Here is a 20922-nt window from a genome sequence, read left to right on the forward strand (position 1 = left end):
CACGTCCTTTTTCCATTTTCCCTGGGAAAGAAAACTCAGCAGTCCAGGTTCCTGCTGTCAGTTTGTAGGGTTCCCTTGGGTCTATCAGGGCAGTACAAGTTTGAGGTGGGGACAACTTCGGTGTGGGGTCCATCCTTCGATATAAGGATTTTTTGCTGTCAGGGCCAGGGGCCCAGGGCCAGGGGCCCCTGGGCACGTCCTTTATCCATTTTCCCTGGGAAAGAAAACTCAGCCGTCCAGGTTCCTGATGTCAGTTTGTAGGGCTCCCTTGGGTGTATCAGGGCAGCACAAGTTTGAGGTGGGGACAACTTTGGTCTGGGGTCCATCCTTCGATATAAGGATTTTTTGCTGTCAGGGCCAGGGGCCGAGGGCCAGGGGCCCCTGGGCACATCCTTTTTCCATTTTCCCTGGGAAAGAAAACTCAGCAGTCCAGGTTCCTGATGTCAGTTTGTAGGGCTCTCTTGGTGTATCAGGGCAGCACAAGTTTGAGGTGGGGACAACTTCGCTGTGGGGTCCATCCTTCGATATAAAGATTCTTTGCAGTGAGGCCCCAGCCCAGGGCCAGGGGCCCCTGGGCACATCCTTTTTCCATTTACCCTGGGAAAGAAAACTCAGCAGTCCAGGTTCCTGATGTCAGTTTGTAGGGCTCCCTTGGGTGTATCAGGGCAGCACAAGTTTGAGGTGGGGACAAATTCGGTGTGGGCTCCATCCTTCGATATAAGGATTTTTTGCAGTCAGGGCCTGGGGCCTCTGGGCAAATCCTTTTTCCATTTTCCCTGGGAAAGAAAACTCAGCAATCCAGGTTCCTGATGTCAGTTTGTAGGGTTCCCTTGGGTCTATCAGGGCAGCACAAGTTTGAGGTGGGGACAACTTCGGTGTGGGGTCCATCCTTCGATATAAGGATTTTTTGCAGTCAGGGCCAGGGGCCCCTGGGCACATCCTTTTTCCATTTTCCCTGGGAAAGAAAACTCAGCAGTCCAGGTTCCTGATGTCAGTTTGTAGGGCTCCCTTGGGTCTATCAGGGCAGCACAAGTTTGAGGTGGGGACAACTTCGGTGTGGGGTCCATCTTTGCGATATAAGGATTTTTTGCAGTCAGGGCCAGGGGCCCCTGGGCACATCCTTTTTCCATTTTCCCTGGGAAAGAAAACTCAGCAGTCCAGGTTCCTGATGTCAGTTTGTAGGGCTCCCTTGGGTCTATCAGGGCAGCACAAGTTTGAGGTGGGGACAACTTCGGTGTGGGGTCCATCCTTCGATATAAGGATTTTTTGCTGTCAGGGCCAGGGGCCCAGGGCCAGGGGGCCTCTGGGAACATCCTTTTTCCATTTTCCCTGGGAAAGAAAACTCAGCAGTCCAGGTTCCTGATGTCAGTTTGTAGGGCTCCCTTGGGTCTATCAGGGCAGCACAAGTTTGAGGTGGGGACAACTTCGGTGTGGGGTCCATCCTTCGATATAAGGATTTTTTGCTGTCAGGGCCAGGGGCCCAGGGCCAGGGGGCCCCTGGGAACATCCTTTTTCCATTTTCCCTGGGAAAGAAAACTCAGCAGTCCAGGTTCCTGATGTCAGTTTGTAGGGTTCCCTTGGGTCTATCAGGGCAGCACAAGTTTGAGGTGGGGACAACTTCGCTGTGGGGTCCATCCTTCGATATAAGGATTTTTTGCAGTCAGGGCCAGGGGCCCCTGGGCACACCCTTTTATCATTTTCCCTGGGAAAGAAAACTCAGCAGTCCAGGTTCCTGATGTCAGTTTGTAGGGCTCCCTTGGGTCTATCAGGGCAGCACAAGTTTGAGGTGGGGACAAATTCGGTGTGGTGTCCATCCTTCGATATAAGGATTCTTTGCAGAGAGGCTCCAGCCATGGGCCAGGGGCCCCTGGGCACATCCTTTTTCCATTTTCCCTGGGAAAGAAAACTCAGCAGTCCAGGTTCCTGATGTCAGTTTGTAGGGCTCTCTTGGGTGTATCAGGGCAGCACAAGTTTGAGGTGGGGACAACTTCGGTGTGGTGTCCATCCTTCGATATAAGGATTTTTTGCAGTCAGGGCCAGGGGCCCCTGGGCACATCCTTTTTCCATTTTCCCTGGGAAAGAAAACTCAGCAGTCCAGGTTCCTGATGTCAGTTTGTAGGGCTCCCTTGGGTCTATCAGGGCAGCACAAGTTTGAGGTGGGGACAACTTCGGTGTGGGGTCCATCCTTCGATATAAGGATTTTTTGCAGTCAGGGCCAGGGGCCCCTGGGCACATCCTTTTTCCATTTTCCCTGGGAAAGAAAACTCAGCAGTCCAGGTTCCTGATGTCAGTTTGTAGGGCTCCCTTGGGTCTATCAGGGCAGCACAAGTTTGAGGTGGGGACAACTTCGGTGTGGGGTCCATCCTTCGATATAAAGATTTTTTGAAGTCAGGGCCAGGGGCCCCTGGGCACATCCTATGGCCATTTTCCCTGGGAAAGAAAACTCAGCAGTCCAAGTTCCTGATGTCAGTTTGTAGGGCTCCCTTGGGTGTATCAGGGCAGCACAAGTTAGAGGTGGGGACATCTTCGGTGTGGTGTCCATCCTTCGATATAAGGATTCTTTGCAGAGAGGCTCCAGCCAAGGGCCAGGGGACCCTGGGCACATCCTTTTTCCATTTTCCCTGGGAAAGAAACTCAGCAGTCCAGGTTCCTGATGTCAGTTTGTAGGGCTCCCTTGGGTGTATCAGGGCAGCACAAGTTTGAGGTGGGGACAAATTCGGTGTGGGGCCCATCCTTCGATATATGGATTTTTTGCAGTCAGGGCCAGGGGCCCCTGGGCACAACCTTTTTCCATTTTCCCTGGGAAGGAAAACTCAGCAGTCCAGGTTCCTGATGTCAGTTTGTAGGGCTCCCTTGGGTCTATCAGGGCAGCACAATTTTGAGGTGGGGACAACTTCGGTGTGGGGTCCATCCTTCGATATAAAGATTCTTTGCAGTGGGGCCCCAGCCCAGGGCCAGGGGCCCCTGGGCACATCCTTTTTCCATTTTCCCTGGGAAAGAAAACTCAGCAGTCCAGGTTCCTGATGTCAGTTTGTAGGGCTCCCTTGGGTGTATCAGGGCAGCACAAGTTTGAGGTGGGGACAAATTCGGTGTGGGCTCCATCCTTCGATATAAGGATTTTTTGCAGTCAGGGCCTGGGGCCTCTGGGCAAATCCTTTTTCCATTTTCCCTGGGAAAGAAAACTCAGCAATCCAGGTTCCTGATGTCAGTTTGTAGGGTTCCCTTGGGTCTATCAGGGCAGCACAAGTGTGAGGTGGGGACAACTTCGGTGTGGGGTCCATCCTTCGATATAAGGATTTTTTGCAGTCAGGGCCAGGGGCCCCTGGGCACATCCTTTTTCCATTTTCCCTGGGAAAGAAAACTCAGCAGTCCAGGTTCCTGATGTCAGTTTGTAGGGCTCCCTTGGGTCTATCAGGGCAGCACAAGTTTGAGGTGGGGACAACTTCGGTGTGGGGTCCATCCTTCGATATAAGGATTTTTTGCAGTCAGGGCCAGGGGCCCCTGGGCACATCCTTTTTCCATTTTCCCTGGGAAAGAAAACTCAGCAGTCCAGGTTCCTGATGTCAGTTTGTAGGGCTCCCTTGGGTCTATCAGGGCAGCACAAGTTTGAGGTGGGGACAACTTCGGTGTGGGGTCCATCCTTCGATATAAGGATTTTTTGCTGTCAGGGCCAGGGGCCCAGGGCCAGGGGGCCTCTGGGAACATCCTTTTTCCATTTTCCCTGGGAAAGAAAACTCAGCAGTCCAGGTTCCTGATGTCAGTTTGTAGGGCTCCCTTGGGTCTATCAGGGCAGCACAAGTTTGAGGTGGGGACAACTTCGATGTGGGGTCCATCCTTCGATATAAGGATTCTTTGCAGTGAGGCCCCAGCCCAGGGCCAGGGGCCCCTGGGCACATCCTTTTTCCATTTTCCCTGGGAAAGAAAACTCAGCAGTCCAGGTTCCTGATGTCAGTTTGTAGGGTTCCCTTGGGTCTATCAGGGCAGCACAAGTTTGAGGTGGGGACAACTTCGGTGTGGGGTCCATCCTTCGATATAAGGATTTTTTGCAGTCAGGGCCAGGGGCCCCTGGGCACATCCTTTTTCCATTTTCCCTGGGAAAGAAAACTCAGCAGTCCAGGTTCCTGATGTCAGTTTGTAGGGCTCCCTTGGGTCTATCAGGGCAGCACAAGTTTGAGGTGGGGACAAATTCGGTGTGGTGTCCATCCTTCGATATAAGGATTCTTTGCAGAGAGGCTCCAGCCATGGGCCAGGGGCCCCTGGGCACATCCTTTTTCCATTTTCCCTGGGAAAGAAAACTCAGCAGTCCAGGTTCCTGATGTCAGTTTGTAGGGCTCTCTTGGGTGTATCAGGGCAGCACAAGTTTGAGGTGGGGACAACTTCGGTGTGGTGTCCATCCTTCGATATAAGGATTTTTTGCAGTCAGGGCCAGGGGCCCCTGGGCACATCCTTTTTCCATTTTCCCTGGGAAAGAAAACTCAGCAGTCCAGGTTCCTGATGTCAGTTTGTAGGGCTCCCTTGGGTCTATCAGGGCAGCACAAGTTTGAGGTGGGGACAACTTCGGTGTGGGGTCCATCCTTCGATATAAGGATTTTTTGCAGTCAGGGCCAGGGGCCCCTGGGCACATCCTTTTTCCATTTTCCCTGGGAAAGAAAACTCAGCAGTCCAGGTTCCTGATGTCAGTTTGTAGGGCTCCCTTGGGTCTATCAGGGCAGCACAAGTTTGAGGTGGGGACAACTTCGGTGTGGGGTCCATCCTTCGATATAAAGATTTTTTGAAGTCAGGGCCAGGGGCCCCTGGGCACATCCTATGGCCATTTTCCCTGGGAAAGAAAACTCAGCAGTCCAAGTTCCTGATGTCAGTTTGTAGGGCTCCCTTGGGTGTATCAGGGCAGCACAAGTTAGAGGTGGGGACATCTTCGGTGTGGTGTCCATCCTTCGATATAAGGATTCTTTGCAGAGAGGCTCCAGCCAAGGGCCAGGGGACCCTGGGCACATCCTTTTTCCATTTTCCCTGGGAAAGAAACTCAGCAGTCCAGGTTCCTGATGTCAGTTTGTAGGGCTCCCTTGGGTGTATCAGGGCAGCACAAGTTTGAGGTGGGGACAAATTCGGTGTGGGGCCCATCCTTCGATATATGGATTTTTTGCAGTCAGGGCCAGGGGCCCCTGGGCACAACCTTTTTCCATTTTCCCTGGGAAGGAAAACTCAGCAGTCCAGGTTCCTGATGTCAGTTTGTAGGGCTCCCTTGGGTCTATCAGGGCAGCACAATTTTGAGGTGGGGACAACTTCGGTGTGGGGTCCATCCTTCGATATAAAGATTCTTTGCAGTGGGGCCCCAGCCCAGGGCCAGGGGCCCCTGGGCACATCCTTTTTCCATTTTCCCTGGGAAAGAAAACTCAGCAGTCCAGGTTCCTGATGTCAGTTTGTAGGGCTCCCTTGCGTCTATCAGGGCAGCACAAGTTTGAGGTGGGGACAACTTCGGTGTGGGGTCCATCCTTCGATATAAGGATTTTTTGCAGTCAGGGCCAGGGGCCCCTGGGCACATCCTTTTTCCATTTTCCCTGGGAAAGAAAACTCAGCAGTCCAGGTTCCTGATGTCAGTTTGTAGGGCTCCCTTGGGTCTATCAGGGCAGCACAAGTTTGAGGTGGGGACAACTTCGGTGTGGGGTCCATCCTTCGATATAAGGATTTTTTGCAATCAGGGCCAGGGGCCCCTGGGCACACCCTTTTATCATTTTCCCTGGGAAAGAAAACTCAGCAGTCCAGGTTCCTGATGTCAGTTTGTAGGGCTCCCTTGGGTCTATCAGGGCAGCACAAGTTTGAGGTGGGGACAAATTCGGTGTGGTGTCCATCCTTCGATATAAGGATTCTTTGCAGAGAGGCTCCAGCCATGGGCCAGGGGCCCCTGGGCACATCCTTTTTCCATTTTCCCTGGGAAAGAAACTCAGCAATCCAGGTTCCTGATGTCAGTTTGTAGGGCTCCCTTGGGTCTATCAGGGCAGCACAAGTTTGAGGTGCGGACAACTTCGGTGTGGGGTCCATCCTTCGATATAAGGATTTTTTGCAGTCAGGGCCAGGGGCCCCTGGGCACATCCTTTTTCCATTTTCCCTGGGAAAGAAAACTCAGCAGTCCAGGTTCCTGATGTCAGTTTGTAGGGCTCCCTTGCGTCTATCAGGGCAGCACAAGTTTGAGGTGGGGACAACTTCGGTGTGGGGTCCATCCTTCGATATAAGGATTTTTTGCAGTCAGGGCCAGGGGCCCCTGGGCACATCCTTTTTCCATTTTCCCTGGGAAAGAAAACTCAGCAGTCCAGGTTCCTGATGTCAGTTTGTAGGGCTCCCTTGGGTCTATCAGGGCAGCACAAGTTTGAGGTGGGGACAATTTCGGTGTGGGGTCCATCCTTCGATATAAGGATTTTTTGCTGTCAGGGCCAGGGGCCCAGGGCCAGGGGGCCCCTGGGAACATCCTTTTTCCATTTTCCCTGGGAAAGAAAACTCAGCAGTCCAGGTTCCTGATGTCAGTTTGTAGGGCTCCCTTGGGTCTATCAGGGCAGCACAAGTTTGAGGTGGGGACAAATTCGGTGTGGTGTCCATCCTTCGATATAAGGATTCTTTGCAGAGAGGCTCCAGCCATGGGCCAGGGGCCCCTGGGCACATCCTTTTTCCATTTTCCCTGGGAAAGAAACTCAGCAGTCCAGGTTCCTGATGTCAGTTTGTAGGGCTCTCTTGGGTGTATCAGGGCAGCACAAGTTTGAGGTGGGGACAACTTCGGTGTGGGGTCCATCCTTCGATATAAGGATTTTTTGCAGTCAGGGCCAGGGGCCCCTGGGCACATCCTTTTTCCATTTTCCCTGGGAAAGAAAACTCAGCAGTCCAGGTTCCTGATGTCAGTTTGTAGGGCTCCCTTGGGTCTATCAGGGCAGCACAAGTGTGAGGTGGGGACAACTTCGGTGTGGGGTCCATCCTTCGATATAAGGATTTTTTGCTGTCAGGGCCAGGGGCCCCTGGGCACATCCTTTTTCCATTTTCCCTGGGAAAGAAAACTCAGCAGTCCAGGTTCCTGATGTCAGTTTGTAGGGCTCCCTTGGGTGTATCAGGGCAGCACAAGTTTGAGGTGGGGACAACTTCGGTGTGGGGTCCATCCTTCGATATAAGGATTTTTTGCTGTCAGGGCCAGGGGCCCAGGGCCAGGGGCCCCTGGGCTCATCCTTTTTCCATTTTCCCTGGGAAAGAAAACTCAGCAGTCCAGGTTCCTGATGTCAGTTTGTAGGGCTCCCTTGTGTGTATCAGGGCAGTACAAGTTTGAGGTGGGGACAACTTCGGTGTGGGGTCCATCCTTCGATATAAGGATTTTTTGCTGTCAGGGCCAGGGGCCCAGGGCCAGGGGCCCCTGGGCACGTCCTTTTTCCATTTTCCCTGGGAAAGAAAACTCAGCAGTCCAGGTTCCTGATGTCAGTTTGTAGGGTTCCCTTGGGTCTATCAGGGCAGTACAAGTTTGAGGTGGGGACAACTTCGGTGTGGGGTCCATCCTTCGATATAAGGATTTTTTGCTGTCAGGGCCAGGGGCCCAGGGCCAGGGGCCCCTGGGCACGTCCTTTATCCATTTTCCCTGGGAAAGAAAACTCAGCCGTCCAGGTTCCTGATGTCAGTTTGTAGGGCTCCCTTGGGTGTATCAGGGCAGCACAAGTTTGAGGTGGGGACAACTTTGGTCTGGGGTCCATCCTTCGATATAAGGATTTTTTGCTGTCAGGGCCAGGGGCCGAGGGCCAGGGGCCCCTGGGCACATCCTTTTTCCATTTTCCCTGGGAAAGAAAACTCAGCAGTCCAGGTTCCTGATGTCAGTTTGTAGGGCTCTCTTGGGTGTATCAGGGCAGCACAAGTTTGAGGTGGGGACAACTTCGGTGTGGGGTCCATCCTTCGATATAAAGATTCTTTGCAGTGAGGCCCCAGCCCAGGGCCAGGGGCCCCTGGGCACATCCTTTTTCCATTTACCCTGGGAAAGAAAACTCAGCAGTCCAGGTTCCTGATGTCAGTTTGTAGGGCTCCCTTGGGTGTATCAGGGCAGCACAAGTTTGAGGTGGGGACAAATTCGGTGTGGGCTCCATCCTTCGATATAAGGATTTTTTGCAGTCAGGGCCTGGGGCCTCTGGGCAAATCCTTTTTCCATTTTCCCTGGGAAAGAAAACTCAGCAATCCAGGTTCCTGATGTCAGTTTGTAGGGTTCCCTTGGGTCTATCAGGGCAGCACAAGTTTGAGGTGGGGACAACTTCGGTGTGGGGTCCATCCTTCGATATAAGGATTTTTTGCAGTCAGGGCCAGGGGCCCCTGGGCACATCCTTTTTCCATTTTCCCTGGGAAAGAAAACTCAGCAGTCCAGGTTCCTGATGTCAGTTTGTAGGGCTCCCTTGGGTCTATCAGGGCAGCACAAGTTTGAGGTGGGGACAACTTCGGTGTGGGGTCCATCCTTCGATATAAGGATTTTTTGCAGTCAGGGCCAGGGGCCCCTGGGCACATCCTTTTTCCATTTTCCCTGGGAAAGAAAACTCAGCAGTCCAGGTTCCTGATGTCAGTTTGTAGGGCTCCCTTGGGTCTATCAGGGCAGCACAAGTTTGAGGTGGGGACAACTTCGGTGTGGGGTCCATCCTTCGATATAAGGATTTTTTGCTGTCAGGGCCAGGGGCCCAGGGCCAGGGGGCCTCTGGGAACATCCTTTTTCCATTTTCCCTGGGAAAGAAAACTCAGCAGTCCAGGTTCCTGATGTCAGTTTGTAGGGCTCCCTTGGGTCTATCAGGGCAGCACAAGTTTGAGGTGGGGACAACTTCGGTGTGGGGTCCATCCTTCGATATAAGGATTCTTTGCAGTGAGGCCCCAGCCCAGGGCCAGGGGCCCCTGGGCACATCCTTTTTCCATTTTCCCTGGGAAAGAAAACTCAGCAGTCCAGGTTCCTGATGTCAGTTTGTAGGGCTCCCTTGGGTCTATCAGGGCAGCACAAGTTTGAGGTGGGGACAATTTCGGTGTGGGGTCCATCCTTCGATATAAGGATTTTTTGCTGTCAGGGCCAGGGGCCCAGGGCCAGGGGGCCCCTGGGAACATCCTTTTTCCATTTTCCCTGGGAAAGAAAACTCAGCAGTCCAGGTTCCTGATGTCAGTTTGTAGGGCTCCCTTGGGTCTATCAGGGCAGCACAAGTTTGAGGTGGGGACAAATTCGGTGTGGTGTCCATCCTTCGATATAAGGATTCTTTGCAGAGAGGCTCCAGCCATGGGCCAGGGGCCCCTGGGCACATCCTTTTTCCATTTTCCCTGGGAAAGAAACTCAGCAGTCCAGGTTCCTGATGTCAGTTTGTAGGGCTCTCTTGGGTGTATCAGGGCAGCACAAGTTTGAGGTGGGGACAACTTCGGTGTGGGGTCCATCCTTCGATATAAGGATTTTTTGCAGTCAGGGCCAGGGGCCCCTGGGCACATCCTTTTTCCATTTTCCCTGGGAAAGAAAACTCAGCAGTCCAGGTTCCTGATGTCAGTTTGTAGGGCTCCCTTGGGTCTATCAGGGCAGCACAAGTGTGAGGTGGGGACAACTTCGGTGTGGGGTCCATCCTTCGATATAAGGATTTTTTGCTGTCAGGGCCAGGGGCCCCTGGGCACATCCTTTTTCCATTTTCCCTGGGAAAGAAAACTCAGCAGTCCAGGTTCCTGATGTCAGTTTGTAGGGCTCCCTTGGGTCTATCAGGGCAGCACAAGTTTGAGGTGGGGACAACTTCGGTGTGGGGTCCATCCTTCGATATAAGGATTTTTTGCTGTCAGGGCCAGGGGCCCAGGGCCAGGGGCCCCTGGGCTCATCCTTTTTCCATTTTCCCTGGGAAAGAAAACTCAGCAGTCCAGGTTCCTGATGTCAGTTTGTAGGGCTCCCTTGTGTGTATCAGGGCAGTACAAGTTTGAGGTGGGGACAACTTCGGTGTGGGGTCCATCCTTCGATATAAGGATTTTTTGCTGTCAGGGCCAGGGGCCCAGGGCCAGGGGCCCCTGGGCACGTCCTTTTTCCATTTTCCCTGGGAAAGAAAACTCAGCAGTCCAGGTTCCTGCTGTCAGTTTGTAGGGTTCCCTTGGGTCTATCAGGGCAGTACAAGTTTGAGGTGGGGACAACTTCGGTGTGGGGTCCATCCTTCGATATAAGGATTTTTTGCTGTCAGGGCCAGGGGCCCAGGGCCAGGGGCCCCTGGGCACGTCCTTTATCCATTTTCCCTGGGAAAGAAAACTCAGCCGTCCAGGTTCCTGATGTCAGTTTGTAGGGCTCCCTTGGGTGTATCAGGGCAGCACAAGTTTGAGGTGGGGACAACTTTGGTCTGGGGTCCATCCTTCGATATAAGGATTTTTTGCTGTCAGGGCCAGGGGCCGAGGGCCAGGGGCCCCTGGGCACATCCTTTTTCCATTTTCCCTGGGAAAGAAAACTCAGCAGTCCAGGTTCCTGATGTCAGTTTGTAGGGCTCTCTTGGGTGTATCAGGGCAGCACAAGTTTGAGGTGGGGACAACTTCGGTGTGGGGTCCATCCTTCGATATAAAGATTCTTTGCAGTGAGGCCCCAGCCCAGGGCCAGGGGCCCCTGGGCACATCCTTTTTCCATTTACCCTGGGAAAGAAAACTCAGCAGTCCAGGTTCCTGATGTCAGTTTGTAGGGCTCCCTTGGGTGTATCAGGGCAGCACAAGTTTGAGGTGGGGACAAATTCGGTGTGGGCTCCATCCTTCGATATAAGGATTTTTTGCAGTCAGGGCCTGGGGCCTCTGGGCAAATCCTTTTTCCATTTTCCCTGGGAAAGAAAACTCAGCAATCCAGGTTCCTGATGTCAGTTTGTAGGGTTCCCTTGGGTCTATCAGGGCAGCACAAGTTTGAGGTGGGGACAACTTCGGTGTGGGGTCCATCCTTCGATATAAGGATTTTTTGCAGTCAGGGCCAGGGGCCCCTGGGCACATCCTTTTTCCATTTTCCCTGGGAAAGAAAACTCAGCAGTCCAGGTTCCTGATGTCAGTTTGTAGGGCTCCCTTGGGTCTATCAGGGCAGCACAAGTTTGAGGTGGGGACAACTTCGGTGTGGGGTCCATCCTTCGATATAAGGATTTTTTGCAGTCAGGGCCAGGGGCCCCTGGGCACATCCTTTTTCCATTTTCCCTGGGAAAGAAAACTCAGCAGTCCAGGTTCCTGATGTCAGTTTGTAGGGCTCCCTTGGGTCTATCAGGGCAGCACAAGTTTGAGGTGGGGACAACTTCGGTGTGGGGTCCATCCTTCGATATAAGGATTTTTTGCTGTCAGGGCCAGGGGCCCAGGGCCAGGGTGCCTCTGGGAACATCCTTTTTCCATTTTCCCTGGGAAAGAAAACTCAGCAGTCCAGGTTCCTGATGTCAGTTTGTAGGGCTCCCTTGGGTCTATCAGGGCAGCACAAGTTTGAGGTGGGGACAACTTCGGTGTGGGGTCCATCCTTCGATATAAGGATTCTTTGCAGTGAGGCCCCAGCCCAGGGCCAGGGGCCCCTGGGCACATCCTTTTTCCATTTTCCCTGGGAAAGAAAACTCAGCAGTCCAGGTTCCTGATGTCAGTTTGTAGGGTTCCCTTGGGTCTATCAGGGCAGCACAAGTTTGAGGTGGGGACAACTTCGGTGTGGGGTCCATCCTTCGATATAAGGATTTTTTGCAGTCAGGGCCAGGGGCCCCTGGGCACATCCTTTTTCCATTTTCCCTGGGAAAGAAAACTCAGCAGTCCAGGTTCCTGATGTCAGTTTGTAGGGCTCCCTTGGGTCTATCAGGGCAGCACAAGTTTGAGGTGGGGACAACTTCGGTGTGGGGTCCATCCTTCGATATAAGGATTTTTTGCAGTCAGGGCCAGGGGCCCCTGGGCACATCCTTTTTCCATTTTCCCTGGGAAAGAAAACTCAGCAGTCCAGGTTCCTGATGTCAGTTTGTAGGGCTCCCTTGGGTCTATCAGGGCAGCACAAGTTTGAGGTGGGGACAACTTCGGTGTGGGGTCCATCCTTCGATATAAGGATTTTTTGCTGTCAGGGCCAGGGGCCCAGGGCCAGGGGGCCCCTGGGCACATCCTTTTTCCATTTTCCCTGGGAAAGAAAACTCAGCAGTCCAGGTTCCTGATGTCAGTTTGTAGGGTTCCCTTGGGTCTATCAGTGCAGCACAAGTTTGAGGTGGGGACAACTTCGCTGTGGGGTCCATCCTTCGATATAAGGATTTTTTGCAGTCAGGGCCAGGGGCCCCTGGGCACACCCTTTTATCATTTTCCCTGGGAAAGAAAACTCAGCAGTCCAGGTTCCTGATGTCAGTTTGTAGGGCTCCCTTGGGTCTATCAGGGCAGCACAAGTTTGAGGTGGGGACAAATTCGGTGTGGTGTCCATCCTTCGATATAAGGATTCTTTGCAGAGAGGCTCCAGCCATGGGCCAGGGGCCCCTGGGCACATCCTTTTTCCATTTTCCCTGGGAAAGAAAACTCAGCAGTCCAGGTTCCTGATGTCAGTTTGTAGGGCTCTCTTGGGTGTATCAGGGCAGCACAAGTTTGAGGTGGGGACAACTTCGGTGTGGTGTCCATCCTTCGATATAAGGATTTTTTGCAGTCAGGGCCAGGGGCCCCTGGGCACATCCTTTTTCCATTTTCCCTGGGAAAGAAAACTCAGCAGTCCAGGTTCCTGATGTCAGTTTGTAGGGCTCCCTTGGGTCTATCAGGGCAGCACAAGTTTGAGGTGGGGACAACTTCGGTGTGGGGTCCATCCTTCGATATAAGGATTTTTTGCAGTCAGGGCCAGGGGCCCCTGGGCACATCCTTTTTCCATTTTCCCTGGGAAAGAAAACTCAGCAGTCCAGGTTCCTGATGTCAGTTTGTAGGGCTCCCTTGGGTCTATCAGGGCAGCACAAGTTTGAGGTGGGGACAACTTCGGTGTGGGGTCCATCCTTCGATATAAAGATTTTTTGAAGTCAGGGCCAGGGGCCCCTGGGCACATCCTATGGCCATTTTCCCTGGGAAAGAAAACTCAGCAGTCCAAGTTCCTGATGTCAGTTTGTAGGGCTCCCTTGGGTGTATCAGGGCAGCACAAGTTAGAGGTGGGGACATCTTCGGTGTGGTGTCCATCCTTCGATATAAGGATTCTTTGCAGAGAGGCTCCAGCCAAGGGCCAGGGGACCCTGGGCACATCCTTTTTCCATTTTCCCTGGGAAAGAAACTCAGCAGTCCAGGTTCCTGATGTCAGTTTGTAGGGCTCCCTTGGGTGTATCAGGGCAGCACAAGTTTGAGGTGGGGACAAATTCGGTGTGGGGCCCATCCTTCGATATATGGATTTTTTGCAGTCAGGGCCAGGGGCCCCTGGGCACAACCTTTTTCCATTTTCCCTGGGAAGGAAAACTCAGCAGTCCAGGTTCCTGATGTCAGTTTGTAGGGCTCCCTTGCGTCTATCAGGGCAGCACAATTTTGAGGTGGGGACAACTTCGGTGTGGGGTCCATCCTTCGATATAAAGATTCTTTGCAGTGGGGCCCCAGCCCAGGGCCAGGGGCCCCTGGGCACATCCTTTTTCCATTTTCCCTGGGAAAGAAAACTCAGCAGTCCAGGTTCCTGATGTCAGTTTGTAGGGCTCCCTTGGGTCTATCAGGGCAGCACAAGTTTGAGGTGGGGACAACTTCGGTGTGGGGTCCATCCTTCGATATAAGGATTTTTTGCAGTCAGGGCCAGGGGCCCCTGGGCACATCCTTTTTCCATTTTCCCTGGGAAAGAAAACTCAGCAGTCCAGGTTCCTGATGTCAGTTTGTAGGGCTCCCTTGGGTGTATCAGGGCAGCACAAGTTTGAGGTGGGGACAAATTCGGTGTGGGCTCCATCCTTCGATATAAGGATTTTTTGCAGTCAGGGCCTGGGGCCTCTGGGCAAATCCTTTTTCCATTTTCCCTGGGAAAGAAAACTCAGCAATCCAGGTTCCTGATGTCAGTTTGTAGGGTTCCCTTGGGTCTATCAGGGCAGCACAAGTTTGAGGTGGGGACAACTTCGGTGTGGGGTCCATCCTTCGATATAAGGATTTTTTGCAGTCAGGGCCAGGGGCCCCTGGGCACATCCTTTTTCCATTTTCCCTGGGAAAGAAAACTCAGCAGTCCAGGTTCCTGATGTCAGTTTGTAGGGCTCCCTTGGGTCTATCAGGGCAGCACAAGTTTGAGGTGGGGACAACTTCGGTGTGGGGTCCATCCTTCGATATAAGGATTTTTTGCAGTCAGGGCCAGGGGCCCCTGGGCACATCCTTTTTCCATTTTCCCTGGGAAAGAAAACTCAGCAGTCCAGGTTCCTGATGTCAGTTTGTAGGGCTCCCTTGGGTCTATCAGGGCAGCACAAGTTTGAGGTGGGGACAACTTCGGTGTGGGGTCCATCCTTCGATATAAGGATTTTTTGCTGTCAGGGCCAGGGGCCCAGGGCCAGGGGGCCTCTGGGAACATCCTTTTTCCATTTTCCCTGGGAAAGAAAACTCAGCAGTCCAGGTTCCTGATGTCAGTTTGTAGGGCTCCCTTGGGTCTATCAGGGCAGCACAAGTTTGAGGTGGGGACAACTTCGGTGTGGGGTCCATCCTTCGATATAAGGATTCTTTGAAATGAGGCCCCAGCCCAGGGCCAGGGGCCCCTGGGCACATCCTTTTTCCATTTTCCCTGGGAAAGAAAACTCAGCAGTCCAGGTTCCTGATGTCAGTTTGTAGGGTTCCCTTGGGTCTATCAGGGCAGCACAAGTTTGAGGTGGGGACAACTTCGGTGTGGGGTCCATCCTTCGATATAAGGATTTTTTGCAGTCAGGGCCAGGGGCCCCTGGGCACATCCTTTTTCCATTTTCCCTGGGAAAGAAAACTCAGCAGTCCAGGTTCCTGATGTCAGTTTGTAGGGCTCCCTTGGGTCTATCAGGGCAGCACAAGTTTGAGGTGGGGACAACTTCGGTGTGGGGTCCATCCTTCGATATAAGGATTTTTTGCAGTCAGGGCCAGGGGCCCCTGGGCACATCCTTTTTCCATTTTCCCTGGGAAAGAAAACTCAGCAGTCCAGGTTCCTGATGTCAGTTTGTAGGGCTCCCTTGGGTCTATCAGGGCAGCACAAGTTTGAGGTGGGGACAACTTCGGTGTGGGGTCCATCCTTCGATATAAGGATTTTTTGCTGTCAGGGCCAGGGGCCCAGGGCCAGGGGGCCCCTGGGAACATCCTTTTTCCATTTTCCCTGGGAAAGAAAACTCAGCAGTCCAGGTTCCTGATGTCAGTTTGTAGGGTTCCCTTGGGTGTATCAGGGCAGCACAAGTTTGAGGTGGGGACAACTTCGCTGTGGGGTCCATCCTTCGATATAAGGATTTTTTGCAGTCAGGGCCAGGGGCCCCTGGGCACACCCTTTTATCATTTTCCCTGGGAAAGAAAACTCAGCAGTCCAGGTTCCTGATGTCAGTTTGTAGGGCTCCCTTGGGTCTATCAGGGCAGCACAAGTTTGAGGTGGGGACAAATTCGGTGTGGTGTCCATCCTTCGATATAAGGATTCTTTGCAGAGAGGCTCCAGCCATGGGCCAGGGGCCCCTGGGCACATCCTTTTTCCATTTTCCCTGGGAAAGAAAACTCAGCAGTCCAGGTTCCTGATGTCAGTTTGTAGGGCTCTCTTGGGTGTATCAGGGCAGCACAAGTTTGAGGTGGGGACAACTTCGGTGTGGGGTCCATCCTTCGATATAAGGATTTTTTGCAGTCAGGGCCAGGGGCCCCTGGGCACATACTTTTTCCATTTTCCCTGGGAAAGAAAACTCAGCAGTCCAGGTTCCTGATGTCAGTTTGTAGGGCTCCCTTGGGTCTATCAGGGCAGCACAAGTTTGAGGTGGGGACAACTTCGGTGTGGGGTCCATCCTTCGATATAAGGATTTTTTGCAGTCAGGGCCAGGGGCCCCTGGGCACATCCTTTTTCCATTTTCCCTGGGAAAGAAAACTCAGCAGTCCAGGTTCCTGATGTCAGTTTGTAGGGCTCCCTTGGGTCTATCAGGGCAGCACAAGTTTGAGGTGGGGACAACTTCGGTGTGGGGTCCATCCTTCGATATAAAGATTTTTTGAAGTCAGGGCCAGGGGCCCCTGGGCACATCCTATGGCCATTTTCCCTGGGAAAGAAAACTCAGCAGTCCAAGTTCCTGATGTCAGTTTGTAGGGCTCCCTTGGGTGTATCAGGGCAGCACAAGTTAGAGGTGGGGACATCTTCGGTGTGGTGTCCATCCTTCGATATAAGGATTCTTTGCAGAGAGGCTCCAGCCAAGGGCCAGGGGACCCTGGGCACATCCTTTTTCCATTTTCCCTGGGAAAGAAACTCAGCAGTCCAGGTTCCTGATGTCAGTTTGTAGGGCTCCCTTGGGTGTATCAGGGCAGCACAAGTTTGAGGTGGGGACAAATTCGGTGTGGGGCCCATCCTTCGATATATGGATTTTTTGCAGTCAGGGCCAGGGGCCCCTGGGCACAACCTTTTTCCATTTTCCCTGGGAAGGAAAACTCAGCAGTCCAGGTTCCTGATGTCAGTTTGTAGGGCTCCCTTGGGTCTATCAGGGCAGCACAATTTTGAGGGGGGGACAACTTCGGTGTGGGGTCCATCCTTCGATATAAAGATTCTTTGCAGTGGGGCCCCAGCCCAGGGCGAGGGGCCCCTGGGCACATCCTTTTTCCATTTTCCCTGGGAAAGAAAACTCAGCAGTCCAGGTTCCTGATGTCAGTTTGTAGGGCTCCCTTGGGTCTATCAGGGCAGCACAAGTTTGAGGTGGGGACAACTTCGGTGTGGGGTCCATCCTTCGATATAAGGATTTTTTGCAGTCAGGGCCAGGGGCCCCTGGGCACATCCTTTTTCCATTTTCCCTGGGAAAGAAAACTCAGCAGTCCAGGTTCCTGATGTCAGTTTGTAGGGCTCCCTTGGGTCTATCAGGGCAGCACAAGTTTGAGGTGGGGACAACTTCGGTGTGGGGTCCATCCTTCGATATAAAGATTTTTTGAAGTCAGGGCCAGGGGCCCCTGGGCACATCCTATGGCCATTTTCCCTGGGAAAGAAAACTCAGCAGTCCAAGTTCCTGATGTCAGTTTGTAGGGCTCCCTTGGGTGTATCAGGGCAGCACAAGTTAGAGGTGGGGACATCTTCGGTGTGGTGTCCATCCTTCGATATAAGGATTCTTTGCAGAGAGGCTCCAGCCAAGGGCCAGGGGACCCTGGGCACATCCTTTTTCCATTCTCCCTGGGAAAGAAACTCAGCAGTCCAGGTTCCTGATGTCAGTTTGTAGGGCTCCCTTGGGTGTATCAGGGCAGCACAAGTTTGAGGTGGGGACAAATTCGGTGTGGGGCCCATCCTTCGATATATGGATTTTTTGCAGTCAGGGCCAGGGGCCCCTGGGCACAACCTTTTTCCATTTTCCCTGGGAAGGAAAACTCAGCAGTCCAGGTTCCTGATGTCAGTTTGTAGGGCTCCCTTGGGTCTATCAGGGCAGCACAATTTTGAGGTGGGGACAACTTCGGTGTGGGGTCCATCCTTCGATATAAAGATTCTTTGCAGTGAGGCCCCAGCCCAGGGCCAGGGGCCCCTGGGCACATCCTTTTTCCATTTTCCCTGGGAAAGAAAACTCAGCAGTCCAGGTTCCTGATGTCAGTTTGTAGGGCTCCCTTGGGTCTATCAGGGCAGCACAAGTTTGAGGTGGGGACAACTTCGGTGTGGGGTCCATCCTTCGATATAAGGATTTTTTGCAGTCAGGGCCAGGGGCCCCTGGGCACATCCTTTTTCCATTTTCCCTGGGAAAGAAAACTCAGCAGTCCAGGTTCCTGATGTCAGTTTGTAGGGCTCCCTTGGGTCTATCAGGGCAGCACAAGTTTGAGGTGGGGACAACTTCGGTGTGGGGTCCATCCTTCGATATAAAGATTTTTTGAAGTCAGGGCCAGGGGCCCCTGGGCACATCCTATGGCCATTTTCCCTGGGAAAGAAAACTCAGCAGTCCAAGTTCCTGATGTCAGTTTGTAGGGCTCCCTTGGGTGTATCAGGGCAGCACAAGTTAGAGGTGGGGACATCTTCGGTGTGGTGTCCATCCTTCGATATAAGGATTCTTTGCAGAGAGGCTCCAGCCAAGGGCCAGGGGACCCTGGGCACATCCTTTTTCCATTTTCCCTGGGAAAGAAACTCAGCAGTCCAGGTTCCTGATGTCAGTTTGTAGGGCTCCCTTGGGTGTATCAGGGCAGCACAAGTTTGAGGTGGGGACAAATTCGGTGTGGGGCCCATCCTTCGATATATGGATTTTTTGCAGTCAGGGCCAGGGGCCCCTGGGCACAACCTTTTTCCATTTTCCCTGGGAAGGAAAACTCAGCAGTCCAGGTTCCTGATGTCAGTTTGTAGGGCTCCCTTGGGTCTATCAGGGCAGCACAATTTTGAGGTGGGGACAACTTCGGTGTGGGGTCCATCCTTCGATATAAAGATTCTTTGCAGTGAGGCCCCAGCCCAGGGCCAGGGGCCCCTGGGCACATCCTTTTTCCATTTACCCTGGGAAAGAAAACTCAGCAGTCCAGGTTCCTGATGTCAGTTTGTAGGGCTCCCTTGGGTGTATCAGGGCAGCACAAGTTTGAGGTGGGGACAAATTCGGTGTGGGCTCCATCCTTCGATATAAGGATTTTTTGCAGTCAGGGCCTGGGGCCTCTGGGCAAATCCTTTTTCCATTTTCCCTGGGAAAGAAAACTCAGCAATCCAGGTTCCTGATGTCAGTTTGTAGGGTTCCCTTGGGTCTATCAGGGCAGCACAAGTTTGAGGTGGGGACAACTTCGGTGTGGGGTCCATCCTTCGATATAAGGATTTTTTGCAGTCAGGGCCAGGGGCCCCTGGGCACATCCTTTTTCCATTTTCCCTGGGAAAGAAAACTCAGCAGTCCAGGTTCCTGATGTCAGTTTGTAGGGCTCCCTTGGGTCTATCAGGGCAGCACAAGTTTGAGGTGGGGACAACTTCGGTGTGGGGTCCATCCTTCGATATAAGGATTTTTTGCAGTCAGGGCCAGGGGCCCCTGGGCACATCCTTTTTCCATTTTCCCTGGGAAAGAAAACTCAGCAGTCCAGGTTCCTGATGTCAGTTTGTAGGGCTCCCTTGGGTCTATCAGGGCAGCACAAGTTTGAGGTGGGGACAACTTCGGTGTGGGGTCCATCCTTCGATATAAGGATTTTTTGCAGTCAGGGCCATGGGCCCCTGGGCACACCCTTTTATCATTTTCCCTGGGAAAGAAAACTCAGCAGTCCAGGTTCCTGATGTCAGTTTGTAGGGCTCCCTTGGGTCTATCAGGGCAGCACAAGTTTGAGGTGGGGACAACTTCGGTGTGGGGTCCATCCTTCGATATAAGGATTTTTTGCAGTCAGGGCCAGGGGCCCCTGGGCACATCCTATGGCCATTTTCCCTGGGAAAGAAAACTCAGCAGTCCAAGTTCCTGATGTCAGTTTGTAGGGCTCCCTTGCGTCTATCAGGGCAGCACAAGTTAGAGGTGGGGACATCTTCGGTGTGGTGTCCATCCTTCGATATAAGGATTCTTTGCAGAGAGGCTCCAGCCAAGGGCCAGGGGGCCCTGGGCACATCCTTTTTCCATTTTCCCGGGGAAAGAAACTCAGCAGTCCAGGTTCCTGATGTCAGTTTGTAGGGCTCCCTTGGGTGTATCAGGGCAGCACAAGTTTGAGGTGGGGACAAATTCGGTGTGGGGCCCATCCTTCGATATATGGATTTTTTGCAGTCAGGGCCAGGGGCCCCTGGGCACAACCTTTTTCCATTTTCCCTGGGAAGGAAAACTCAGCAGTCCAGGTTCCTGATGTCAGTTTGTAGGGCTCCCTTGGGTCTATCAGGGCAGCACAAGTTTGAGGTGGGGACAATTTCGGTGTGGGGTCCATCCTTCGATATAAGGATTTTTTGCTGTCAGGGCCAGGGTCCCAGGGCCAGGGGGCCCCTGGGAACATCCTTTTTCCATTTTCCCTGGGAAAGAAAACTCAGCAGTCCAGGTTCCTGATGTCAGTTTGTAGGGCTCCCTTGGGTCTATCAGGGCAGCACAAGTTTGAGGTGGGGACAACTTCGGTGTTGGGTCCATCCTTCGATATAAGGATTCTTTGCAGTGAGGCCCCAGCCCAGGGCCAGGGGCCTCTGGGCACATCCTTTTTCCATTTTCCCTGGGAAAGAAAACTCAGCAGTCCAGGTTCCTGATGTCAGTTTGTAGGGCTCCCTTGGGTCTATCAGGGCAGCACAAGTTTGAGGTGGGGACAACTTCGGTGTGGGGTCCATCCTTCGATATAAGGATTTTTTGCAGTCAGGGCCAGGGGCCCAGGGCCAGGGGCCCCTGGGCACGTCCTTTTTCCATTTTCCCTGGGAAAGAAAACTCAGCAGTCCAGGTTCCTGATGTCAGTTTGTAGGGTTCCCTTGGGTCTATCAGGGCAGTACAAGTTTGAGGTGGGGACAACTTCGGTGTGGGGTCCATCCTTCGATATAAGGATTTTTTGCTGTCAGGGCCAGGGGCCCAGGGCCAGGGGCCCCTGGGCACGTCCTTTATCCATTTTCCCTGGGAAAGAAAACTCAGCAGTCCAGGTTCCTGATGTCAGTTTGTAGGGCTCCCTTGGGTCTATCAGGGCAGCACAAGTTTGAGGTGGGGACAACTTCGGTGTGGGGTCCATCCTTCGATATAAGGATTTTTTGCAATCAGGGCCATGGGCCCCTGGGCACACCCTTTTATCATTTTCCCTGGGAAAGAAAACTCAGCAGTCCAGGTTCCTGATGTCAGTTTGTAGGGCTCCCTTGGGTCTATCAGGGCAGCACAAGTTTGAGGTGGGGACAAATTCGGTCTGGGGTCCATCCTTCGATATAAGGATTCTTTGCAGAGAGGCTCCAGCCATGGGCCAGGGGCCCCTGGGCACATGCTTTTTCCATTTTCCCTG

Source organism: Lonchura striata, chromosome 9, assembly GCF_050655825.1.
Source record: "Lonchura striata isolate lonStrDom1 chromosome 9, ASM5065582v1, whole genome shotgun sequence".
Classification (NCBI taxonomy): Eukaryota; Metazoa; Chordata; class Aves; order Passeriformes; family Estrildidae; genus Lonchura; species Lonchura striata.